Raw genomic sequence first — 11,679 nt, 5'->3', positions numbered from 1 at the left:
TGGGATCTTGAGGGGAGAACCTGCTGGGGCTCAGTGCTCGAGGGGGTGGAGACGTGGGTCACACACAGGTGCAGGAGCGTGGGGTCTGAGCTGGGGGTACCACAGGGCGTCTTCTGCATCGAGGTAGTATTTAGGGCCCTGACTCAGGACGAGATGAACGCAGGAGGGGTTGATGCGGGTCCAGGGAACAGTGCCTGTTACCCTTACTATTCCCCTAGGGGCCCACCTCAACGTCACCTCTTCAGGGACGCCAAGGAGGTTTTGGCCGGGGCAGGACCAGGGCTGGGGGCAGGTCTCCGCCAGAGCTTACCTTCCCAGCCCAGATGAGGCACAGTTTCAGGCCTTGGCCAGCAGGAGGGTGTCCAGACCCCACAGCAGCACCTGTGCCCCTCACAGCATCCCCAGGAGGTCAGACTCAGCTTGGTAGCTGTCCTTGAAGTCGCATCCTTACAAGGGGCACCCCAGCCCACCACAGGCACCGGGGGCCTGGCCTCAGTTTGTGAGCACCACCTTGGAGGCAGTTGGGTTAAGGGTCTGGGAGGGCGGGTGCAAAGTCCCTCTGCAGATGCCACAGGAGGGGCTGGGCTGGCAGGTGCCGAGAAACCTTCCAGAACTGGAGTCTGTGACTAGGCTCCTGGGGTTGGAGTCTGGGCAGGGGCTTCTCGGAGGAGGGGGCAGGGGCTGGGCCTTGTGTTGGTTCCGACTCACCCCGTGGGTGGGTTCATGGGATGGAGGCCTTCAGGACATGGCCTGGCCACATCCCCAGAGGAGGCTCTGCCAGCCAAAGGGGGCTTCTCTGCTGGCCTCTAGTGATGCAGGGACCCCTGGCCCCAGCGTCCAGGCAGAGGGAGGGCAGCACAGGCCTGGGGTCCCACCTCTCACCCAGTAGCTCCGCCCTGCACCTGGCCCAGTGCTGGGATGCAGGGTCCCACGTGGTGAGGTGTGGGTCACTCAGTCCAGGGGCTCATGCCAGCCGATGGCCACAGCTGAGAGAGAAAGAGTCTTGACGGGGAAGCACGGCCGAGAAGTTTGCTGGAGGTGGCCTCAGGGATAGAGGCCTGTGGACCGGAGACCCCGGGGCCCCCAGGTGATGGCTGGGGTACACTGTGGGATGGCTGTGTCCCCTTTCTACCACGACCAGAGGAGAGGAGGACCAGGGGACCTTGCTCTTGGGACCCTCAAAGAGGTGCCAAAGGCCCCGGCTTGCCTGGGACATGGGGCTTTCCATGTGAAAACAGGAACTGTCCTGGAGAAGCCCGGCCAGCTGGTCACCCTCCCTCTCGGGTCCCTGGAGGCCAGACAGACTCACGCTGGGCCTTGACCTACAGGAAGGAAGGAAAGACGCTGGGGTGGGCGACAGCCCGGGCAGCGGAGCAGGGGTGGGCACTGCAAGGTCACAGGCCCCATCTCCAGGGCCCTGGAGGAACACCTTACCCCAAGTTCCATACTTGGGCAGGAACTACAGTTTCAACGGAGAGGTGTCCATCCAGGAAGGCGTGGAGCGGGGAAGTGGCTAGCAGCTGGTGGTCTGGCCTGGCTAGGGCCTGGGTGGGGGGGTGGTGAGAGGGCAGAAGGGCAGCCTGGAATCAGGAAAAGACGAGCCTTCCAACTTCATGGGAAAGCAGGGCTCAGAGACAGTAGCCATACACCTGTTCACCAGGCTGGGAGGGCGGAAACTGTGGCAGGACACGTGGCATGGATGCACTCCTCTCCATGTGCTCCTGGTGCCTCAGTCCCCGAAATAGGCACATGCCCGAGGGACCCGGAGGGGCCCCACATTTCCCCGAGCACCACCTCCTCCGGTCCTGGTCCCTCATCCCCCACTAGAAGGGACCGCCCCATGTTCTGACCATCCATCCCACACACGGCGCCTTCTGGAACCTCTACCCATCAGGAAGAAGCAGGAAGGACTTCCAGGACCCCAGAAGAGAAGTCACAAACCCAGGCACCCCTTCTTACCCCGGAGAACCCCCCTGGCCGGCACCAGTGCCTCCCCCTGCCTGGATGGCAGTTTCAGAGAGCCTGGCTCTTTGGTCTCTGTTGGGAGCAGCCACGCTGACACCTCAAGAGGTGACAAGCAGCAGCTTCCCTTCTGGGCACCCTGGGACCTGGTGGGGGAGTTTCTGGGGCCCCTGCTGCCTCCCACCCCTGGCCCTCTGGTCCGATGCCCAGCTCGGGGGGCGGCCAGGTCTCACACGCATTTTGCAAACTGGAGAAGCATGAGGGATAGCCCCGGCCGCTCGCCCTATCCCTTCCACTGGGACTCAGCCCTGCTGGATGGACAGGTGAACACAGACGAGGGCACAAGTCAGACATCCCTGGTCCAGGCCCTCATTTGACAGTCGAGGAGGAGGGGCTGCCCAAGGTCACACCGCCAACAGTGACCGAGCCGGGACCAGACTGGCTCTGCAGGCAGCCCTCCTGGGCCAGCATCTCCACAGCTTACCCGGCTTTGACAAGCATCTCATCCTCTCAAGCCTCAGTTTCCCCATCTGCAAAATGGGACAATGCTAATTCCTCCCTCGTAGGATACACGTGAGGATTAAATGAGGCAATCTGTACATAAATTGCGTGGCCGGGGCGGCTGCCTGGCCACAGAGCGGGTGTGTTGCCAGCAACAGCAGGGTACCAACCGGGGATGCTGCTGAGCATCGGGCATGTGTGCAGCCGGGTGAAACAGCCTGTGTTCCATGAAGACAGACCCACCAGTCGCTGTGATGTGTGTCCCACAGACGCCCTGGGTCGGGTGGTAGCACTGTCCAAGCTGCTTGTTGGGTAAATACTGCTTCACCCTGTCTGACAATTTATTAGGGAACTGCACATGATTTGGGGGTACAAATGCCTTTGTTGGGGTTGGAGTCTCCCTGCCAGCCCACACCCCTGGGCTCAGAGCAAATGTCCACTTTTCATTACAAAGGCAGCTGGTGGGGTCCTCGGTGCCTGGCTGTGCCCTGCCCACCCCCCTAGGTCTGGAGGGAGAGACCAGTGAGGCAGACGGTGATGCCTCCCCTCAAGGACGGGGCCACTGTGCCAGGCACATACGGACATGGCCTCCGAGCCTCATCAGGAGCCTTACAGATGAGAAAGCAGAGGCACAGAGAGGTTAAGCGATTTGCCCGAGGTCACACAGCCAGGAAGAGGCAGTCACTCTGCTCAACTCCAAAGCCCACAGATTTGCCCCTCGACCAGGCAGCGCCCACTACCTTGCCCCCTGCCCCATTCCTCTTGCTGTGCGAAGATGCCACTGGCAGGAATCTGGGCCCACTGGCACCCTGGGGGCAGCCGTGGGCTGTGGCCATACCCTCCTGTCCCCCCAGCAAGGACCTGCTGTCTCTCACCCCCCACCTGCACTCCAGGCCATGAGGCACCTCCTGGCACCATCCTCCGAACTCCCCTCCCTCTCCTCCCTCTTACCCCCCCATCCCAGGCTCCCTGAGCCCTCAGGCCTGGCCTCTCCCAGGCTCGCAGCCTCTGCTGGCGCCCCATCATTGCCGCTTCCCTGACTCTTCCTCACCTCGCTCCCAACTGCTGGTCCTGACACCTGCAGCCACCACTCAACCACAGGACCTGGACCCCCAGCTAGAACCCTCCGGGGCTCCCTGGTGCCTTCAGGATGTAGCCAGCTCCTGGGCCAGATGGATCCCCAGGCCCTGCAAACCTGCGACCCTCTCCAGCCTCCATCCAGCCCCCACCCAGCCCATTCCCTGCTCCCTCTCCAGGCACCAGCTGCGATGGGCTGTGGAGGCCTGCAAGGCCTGGGCATGGCCACCTCCCTGCCTGGGCCCCTCTCCGTTCCCAGGCTCACCATCCTCACCCCAAAGCTGGGGTGGCCCCTGCTGGGGGCTCCTGCTGTATCCCACTTCCCACCATCATAGCACAGCTGTCCCGGTAGCTGTGGAGGTTCAGGGTTTGTGCCTGACAGTGGGCAGCTTGGAGGCGGACCCCAGGCCTTCCCTGGCGGCCCACAGGGTTCCCTTAGGGTGTGGGCTTATTTTTGGGGGTGTGGACAGCTGATGGAGATTGTGGGGCACACGTGTCCCTTCAAGCCTGCTGTCTTATCTGCTGTCCCCCCAGCCAGGTACTTCTGCCCTGAGGGGCCTGTGTCTGCCCAGATGCCCGCTGGGCCTTAGCCCCCAGCCCAGAAATGGGAGTTATAGTTACTGGTTTGGTCGTTGATGTTGTCAGGTAGGCCAGAGTCCAGTTCCCGGATCAGGCCTGAAACCCGGGCCCCCCCCCCCGCAAGTGAAAGTGCCCCATCCTAACCATTGGACCACCAGGGAATTCCCCAGTTGTGCTCCCTAAGGGAAGGTCCGCGCGCGGCCCCCCAGGCCCAGCAGCGGGGGCAGGCAGGGGCAGCCAGGTGCAGGCCTTACAGAGAGATCCAGTGACCGACCGGCGGCACCGATGGCGCGAACAAGGCAGAGGGCGCTGGGGTGAGGCCGGGCCCCTGCAGGACCTGGCAGGAAAAGGAAGAGGAGGGGCTGAAGGGCAGCCGAGGGGAGGGGGAGGGGGGAGGGGAAGAGAAGGGGCGAAGGGGAGGGGGAAGGCGAGGAAAAGGGACGCGGACAGGGGAGGAGGAGGGGCAGCTGAGGCCCTCACCTGGGTTCGGTAGCCTCTTTGTCTCTCCCCTCCTTGGCTCCCCGGCCCCCTGCCCACCCTGGAGACAGCAGAGGCCGCACGCTATTTACCGCTAAGGTGTGAGGGACACCCCTCACCCCAAGCACCTTGGGGTGCTGGGAATTTTTTGAAACTGAGGCTTCCCCCTCCACAGCCTTGACTGGCCACAGTGGGCAGACCTCACCCCAATCTTAGACTCGAGGAGACTCAGGGTCACAGAGAGTGAGGCCCTTGGCCAAGGCACCCACGGGGGGAGGAAGAGTGAGGTGGGCAGGCAGGCGGCAGTGGGGGGAGGGGGTGGCTGGAGGCTGCGCAGGGTCCGCCCTCCACTTTCCGGCCCCAGTGGGCTGCGTGGGCGGGCTGCTGGCGGTGGTGCCCTTTGTGGACACCAGGGGGCAGCAGGCCCCCAGTTTGGGGCCTCAAGGCTGCTGCCGGCGGGCGGGGAGGCGGCCTGGGCTGGTCTGGCCGGGGGCCCAGGGGCTGCCGCTCACATTGAGGACGGTTGTGGTCCCCCTGCCCGGGCCATTGGGGGAGGACAGGCACCGCTTCTGCTGAGCCCCTACTCTTTGCAGCCCTGGCTTGGCGTCTGCTTTTACCTCCTGGCCTCTGTCCTGATCAGCTACTGCTCACCTTGGAAACGCTGCGGGGGGGGGGGGGGGGGGGGGGAGCGGCCGGGGGGGAGTTGGGCAAACGTGGGGAGTGAGTGGATAGGGGAGCGGACAGAGTGGTGAGGGCTGTCCTCCTCGCCTGACCGTGGGCGGGCAGCAGGCAGGCGGCTGCTCCTTCATCCTGCCCTGACTTGCTGTGGGAGCCTGCTGGGGGTGTCCCAGTGCCTGTGAGTACTAGGTGCTCAACTAATGTCTCACATGAAGTCTCTCCTGAAGCCTAGGAAGCCCCTGCCTCTTGTTCCTCCATGGCTGCGGGGGTCCAGGTCCTGCTGTGGGAGGGCTGGGGACCATCACATCTCCTCCCTGGCATTTCAGCTGCTCTGAACACCACGCGGAGGTGTTGGAAGCAGGGTGGGAGAGGGGGTCCCTGGTGTACCCTGTGGGTAGAAGATGCTGACTCACAGGGGACCCCACTAGCTCAAGAAGACTAGACAGGAAGTTGGGGGGCATGGTGGGCATGAGGTCTGGGAAGGGGGGGTCATCTGCTCATCCCCGATGTGCTTTTCTTGCTGTTTCCCTGGCAAGGTGAGCCTCTGGCCCAGGGGACCGTCCAGTCTGTGTCCTGCGGGTGGGGAGCCGGTGGGACTCAGAGCTGTGGCCACAGAGGGTGTCTGAGCCAGGCCCTGAGATCTTCCTCGGTGCCTGCCCCCCGCCCCAGGACACCTCCTCAGCCCTGGGAGGGTCTGTCTGGAGCCTCGGATGACCAGTGGTCCAGGGGCTCCTGGGACTTTGAGGACTGAAACCAGCAAAGTCCCAATTAAGGCGGGAAGAGGGGTTCCCCCTGCTTGAGACCCCCGGGGTCGGGGGAAGCAGCCCCGGTCAATGTTGGAGATGGGGCAGAGGAACTCTCACGTCCAGGGCTGTTCCTGTTCCCCCGCTCCTCCCCCGGGGCTGCGCAGCCCCTCCCACCGACTCAGGGTGGGGGGAGTGAGGACCCCGGCCCGACCCTGAGTACAAGGCAGTCCCTGTAATCGGAGTTTTGGATTGTACGGCTTGTGGACAGTCACCGGAGGGAGGCCGGCACCTGCGGAGGACGTGCCTGGCAGCCGCCGCGAGAACAGCCCCTCCTGGGGGGGCGGGGCGGGGCGAGCCAAGCGCGGGAACTCGGTGCGGGAGGAACATTCTCGCTGCGCGCGGGGTGCTGGGCCCCTGCCAAGGGCGCCAGGAAACCTCCCCCTGTGCGTGCGGGCGAGCAAGCACAGAGCTGGGCCGATCCGCCTGTCGCTGGGGGCTGGCTGGTTAATCTGTAACTCTCCCTACCCCTCGGGGCCTCCAGGCCCCATCTTACGGAGGAGAAGGTGAGGCTCAGAGGGGCAGCGGCCTCCCCAGGGGGCCTGCCAGGCCGGCCCAGGGCCTTGGTGAAGTGCGCCGCTGGGTGATGTGCTTTGACTCCCCGGGCACGCTGGGTGAGCTGGTGGGGCAGTGAGGGCCTTACCCTGGTGGGCGGGAGGTGGACAAGCTAAGATCTGCACGTGGGAAGGCCGACTTGGCTGAGCGGGAGCTTGGTCACCTCCCTGGTAGGATGAACCCCAGGGGTCAGCCATCCCGGGGAAGGGCCATACACCCACATGTGCCCGCCCCTGGCTCCAGGGCTTGCGGGGGGTGTCAGGGGAAGTTAACCTCGGGACCCTTGACTTGTTTCCTCTCCCGCGTTTGTGCCTACCGGCCCCTCATAGCAGTCGGGTGGAGGGCTCAGGGCTGGGCCAGAGGCACGAATCAGCTGCCGTTGAGCGCTGGGCGACTGCAGGCAGGTTGCTTAACCTCTCTGAGCCTCAGCTCCTCCCTTGGCAAATGGGCAGCAAAACACCGCCGTCTTCAGGTTCTTGGAATGATTTGAGGCAAGGAGGCCAGCCTCAGTGCAGGGCAGGCTCGAGGTAGTTGTCATGTCCTTCCAGACTCCTCAGACAGGGCAGTACCCTGGATAGCAATCGGAGAGCTGTGGGAAGGGTACAGACACAGAGGCCCCTGCAGGGTCCCCAGAAGCACTGCTGGGGGTGGGCCCTGGCACACCCACTGCCCCAGTGGGTCCCCAGGAGAAGGGAGGTTTGGGGCAGCCAGAGAGGCCGCTGGTGGCGAAGTCAGCCACCAGGGGGAAGCACGCGGCTGAGGATGGCGTTTCCCTGCCACCAGAGACCAGGTTCGGCCACTCATTCCGGCAAGCATGTTTCTCCTCCCTGGAAAAAGAGCCCACAGTATCCACCGACTGTGGGGTGTTGTGAGGACTAAACGCCCCCCCCATCGGGCCTTAACCACTGTAAAAGCTGGAGCAAGTCCTTGAATCTTCCTGAACCTTCCTTTCCTCACCTAGAAAATGCCAACCGGGATATACCCGTGCCATATATGTGAGTCAGGGGAACTAGTGTCTGTACCGGATGACTCTCACTGTTTAGTGACTGAAGATGCAATGAAAGTTTCTCACTCCCGTCCTGGTCAGGTGGGTGTGCAGAAGGCGCCGTGGGTCTGGTGGTTCGGCTCCACATGGGCTTTCAGGGCTCCTGGCACTGCAGGCTCTGCTGTCCCCAGGGGCCCCCCTCCCCCCCCCGCCCCCGCCAGTGGGGAGGGGAGGAGGACCGCTTGGCTGGTTTTGATGGGCGCTGCCTGGAAGTGGTGCAGACACCCCTGCTCACGTCTGTGGCCCCCGTCGCAAGGGGGTTGGGCACGTGGGCTTTCTGGGTGCTTACAGGAAAAGGCAAGGGTTTGGTGAGCTCGTAGCTTTTACTCTGCTGCTCCTAGGCTGGATGAGGTGACAGCTACAGAGGTGTACCTGCAGGATGCCAGCAGGGGGCCTGGTGCTTAGGACTCCCCCCACCCCCCGCTGCAAATAGGCTCCCCGTTGCTGCACATGCAGGATTTGGGGGTGTAGGGTAGCCCCGCCCTTCCCTGGTTCTGCTGTCTGCACAAACATTGTTCCTTTTAAATGCTTCTTTCCTTTGGATACATTTTAAGTTACAAAAGCAGATCCTGGCTGTTGTACCTAGACACATATTTGCTTGTCCAGAGCCCCTTGGGGCGGAGGGCTGGGCCTCTTCTCAGTGCTGGCGGCTCCCAGCCCTCCCCACCGTCCGTCCCTGGCACAGGGAGGGACCCAGCCTACTACTGGGAACAGCAGGTTCAGTAAGCCAGTGGGTACCATCCTGGATCGAATTCAAGGTCACAGACTCAGAAGGTCACCTCCCTGCCCTAATGAGGTGACTGAGCGAGGAGGTGTCCCCATGGCCCCTGGAGAAATATAACTAGGACAGCAGGCAGCTGGGGGTGGCCCTGGCAGCTGACCCAGCCTCTGTGCCTCCAAGCCTCCAGCTCTCCGTTCCCTCCCCCGTAAAACAGGTGAGGCCCAGCAAGGGATCTACGGAAACCATCCTGTGCAGGGCTCGGCTGGCTGAGGGCTCCACAGCTGCCACGCTATGTGACCCAACATATATGGGACGCCCACTTCCAGTCCTTGGAGACGGGACTCCAAGTCACATGCTGTTGGGCTTGTCGCTGTGGGGGCCCTGGGACCCATCTGCCTGAACTCAGCTGGCACCCATGGAGGTGTCTCGTGTGCACCCAAGGCAGTCGGGATGGCCCTGCCAGGCCTGTCCTCAGGCCAGACCGTGCACGCGCAGGGCAGGGTCGCAAGAGGCCTGGTGCAGGGTCAGCTCCCGTGAGTTATGAAGCGTGCACTAGGTCCCCTGCCCTTGGGGGGGCCAGGGCACACAGGTGTTCATACCATGGGGCAGTCCTTGCCAGGGATGAGAGTGCTGGCTCCCCTGGGTGCCCAGAGCAGGGCTGGGAGTGCGGTGGCTTCAGTCTTGTCGGAAGGGAGATGGCCTGGAGGCTGAGCCTGGGCTGGGGGTTGGCTCCTTCCCCGGCCTGCCCTCCCAGATGGCTGAAGTCAGGGCATCCTGACCTCTTGGGAAATCCTGGGGGCCATGTGGTTCCACGTTTGGTGGTCACTACCCACTGTGGCCCTGTGCATATGGCCTCTGGGGAGACTGGTGTGGCCGTGGCACTAGGGTGGGGCAAGGCCCTGCCTCCTAACTCCAGGCCAGGTGATATCAGCCCCACCCAGGGGGTCCACAGGGCCAGGGGAGCCTCTGTCATCTTATTTTCCCGAAGATAAAAAGTTGTACTGGACTTCCCTGGTGGCACAGTGGTTTAGAATCCGCCTGCCAGTGCAGGGGACACCGGTTCGAGCCCTGGTCCGGGAAGATCCCACATGCCGCGGCGCAACAAAGCCCATGCGCCACAACTTCTGAGCCTGTGCTCTAGAGCCCGCGAGCCACAGCTACTGAGCCTGCGCGCTACAACTACTGAAGCCCGTGCGCCTAGAGCCCGTGCTCCGCAACAAGAGAAGCCACCGCAACGAGAAGACGGCGCGCCGCAACGAAGAATAGCCCCCGCTCACCGCAACTAGAGAAAAGCCTGCGCAGAAACGAAGACCCAACGCAGCCAAAAATAAATTAATTAATTAAAAAAATTTGTACCAACTGTACTTGTGGAAAACTTGGAATAGAATGCACAAAAAAGAGTAAAGAAATACAACACGAATCATTAACTTTGCATCAACTTTGGTCCTGCTGTCAAGAGCCAAGAGTGGCAACGTGCCCTGTCCCTTAGCTGGGCTGATGGCTTCTCCTGCTGGCCTTCATCCCAAACCTTGCCTCCACAAGCCTCCTCCAGGACACATCTGCATGTTAGCAAGGAGTCCCGTCCCTGAAGGGACCTGGAACCCACCTGACCCTGCGGGGGAGGCAGGCAGGTTGGGTTGGGTCGGCCCCAGCTCACCTTTCTCACTGGGCTCGTGGGCTCACCCAGGACAGGGGCTGGGAGCTCAGGGCCCTGCTGGGCCCTCTAGCAGGAGCTTGGCCGTCCCCCTCCCCACCTGAGCTGCTGGAGGCATTTCCTAGGCCCCCAGCCCTGGGACAGGCTGGGCCAAGGAGATAGCTGCAGAAAGTTCCAGTCTCCTGTGGCCTGGCCCCGATGGGATGGCCACTGGGGAGAGCCAGGGGCCACACCAAGAAGCGGGGGAGCAGGGTCATAGGCCTTGCCGGGCAGGTCCTTCCCTTTCTGGGCTGGCTTCTTCTCTCCCTGACACTGTGGTAGGGCCCACTGGCTCGCATGCCCTGTCATTCATTCTTAGGTGTGTACTTTCCCAACCAACACGTTTCCTGGGCACAAATGAGGGGGTGCTAGCCTTCCAGGATGGAGGCAGAGAAGTGCAGCTCCTATAAGCAGCTGGACCAGGGCTGCCTGGGCGCCCTCGTGGCTGCCCTCTGCTGCCCCCCCCCGCCCCCACCCCATCTGGCGGTTCCCTGTGTGACAAGGGATAAGCCTGGCCCAGAGGATCAGCATGCACAGTCAGGGTCCCAGGCTGGGCAGGGCCAGCCCCACCCTAGTGGAGAAGCCTCCAGCACCCTGTCCAATAGCCAGCTAGCCAACCCCCCGCCTGGCCAAGCCTGAAGTGGCCGAGCACCCAGTCAGTGACGTAGCTCAGGATGTCACAGGGTGCATAGCTCAGGATGGGCACGGCCAGTTTCCCATCCACTGGGCAGGACGGACGGCCCCAAGAGCTAGAGTCTCCAGACCCTGGCTCCAGGCGATTGTGGGCCAGCTCTCAAGGTGTCTGCCACTTCGCCCTTGGAGAAAGAGTGGAGCAGAGCCTCCCTCCCCCGGCCCCCCAAACCCCTCTCCCCGCTCACTCGTGGGCCTTATGTCTAGCAGGTGTGTTAGCGCTCCAGGTGCGCGGAACCCTGCCAGGCACACAAGCCTCGGGCGCAGCAGGCCGCGCGGGGGCAGCCGAAGACCCTATCTAGCTCCAGCCACGGACGAGCTGGCCGCGGCGGGTTAAAGGCCCGTCAACTGGCGCGGGAGGCCCAAGGGCGAGCGCGGGCGGCGGGGCTGGGTGCCCCCGGGGGGCGAGTCGGGCCAGGCCGAACGCCGGTCTTGCCGGGGGTCCTCGCCCGCCGCGCCCGGTAGGGCGCGCCAGCAGAGGTGGGGGGGGGGCGCCCGCGCCACCGCCGCCGAGCAGCCCCCGCCTGCAGACAAAGGAGCCGGCGGGGGGCGGGAGCGGGGGCGGGGGTGGGGGTGGGGGTGGGGTGGGGGTGGGGGGGATGGGGCGAGGGGGCGGGGCGCCGCGGTGTCACGTTACCGCCCGCAGCGCCCTTTAACTCCGGCCCCGCCCCGCGCACCGCCCCCTCCCCCGCCGCTGCGCGCGCCCCGCGCCCCGCCAATCGGCCCTCGCGCCCCGCCCCGCCCTCGGGTGGGTGTGTGCGCAGGGCCAATGGGCGGCGGGCGGGGGCCGGACCGCCGGAGGGGCGGGGGCAGCGCGGCGCCGGCCAATCGCCGCGGTGTTGTTGAAACTGAAAATACTACATTATGCTAATAGCAGCGGGGCCCGTGCGCGGGGGGG

Source organism: Delphinapterus leucas, chromosome 7 (assembly GCF_059928025.1).
Source record: "Delphinapterus leucas isolate spDelLeu-1000000601 "Yukka" chromosome 7, BTC_Dleu_Yukka2, whole genome shotgun sequence".
NCBI classification, from domain to species: Eukaryota; Metazoa; Chordata; class Mammalia; order Artiodactyla; family Monodontidae; genus Delphinapterus; species Delphinapterus leucas.
The sequence above is the reverse complement of the archived record's forward strand: the minus strand, read 5'-3'. Positions refer to the sequence as shown.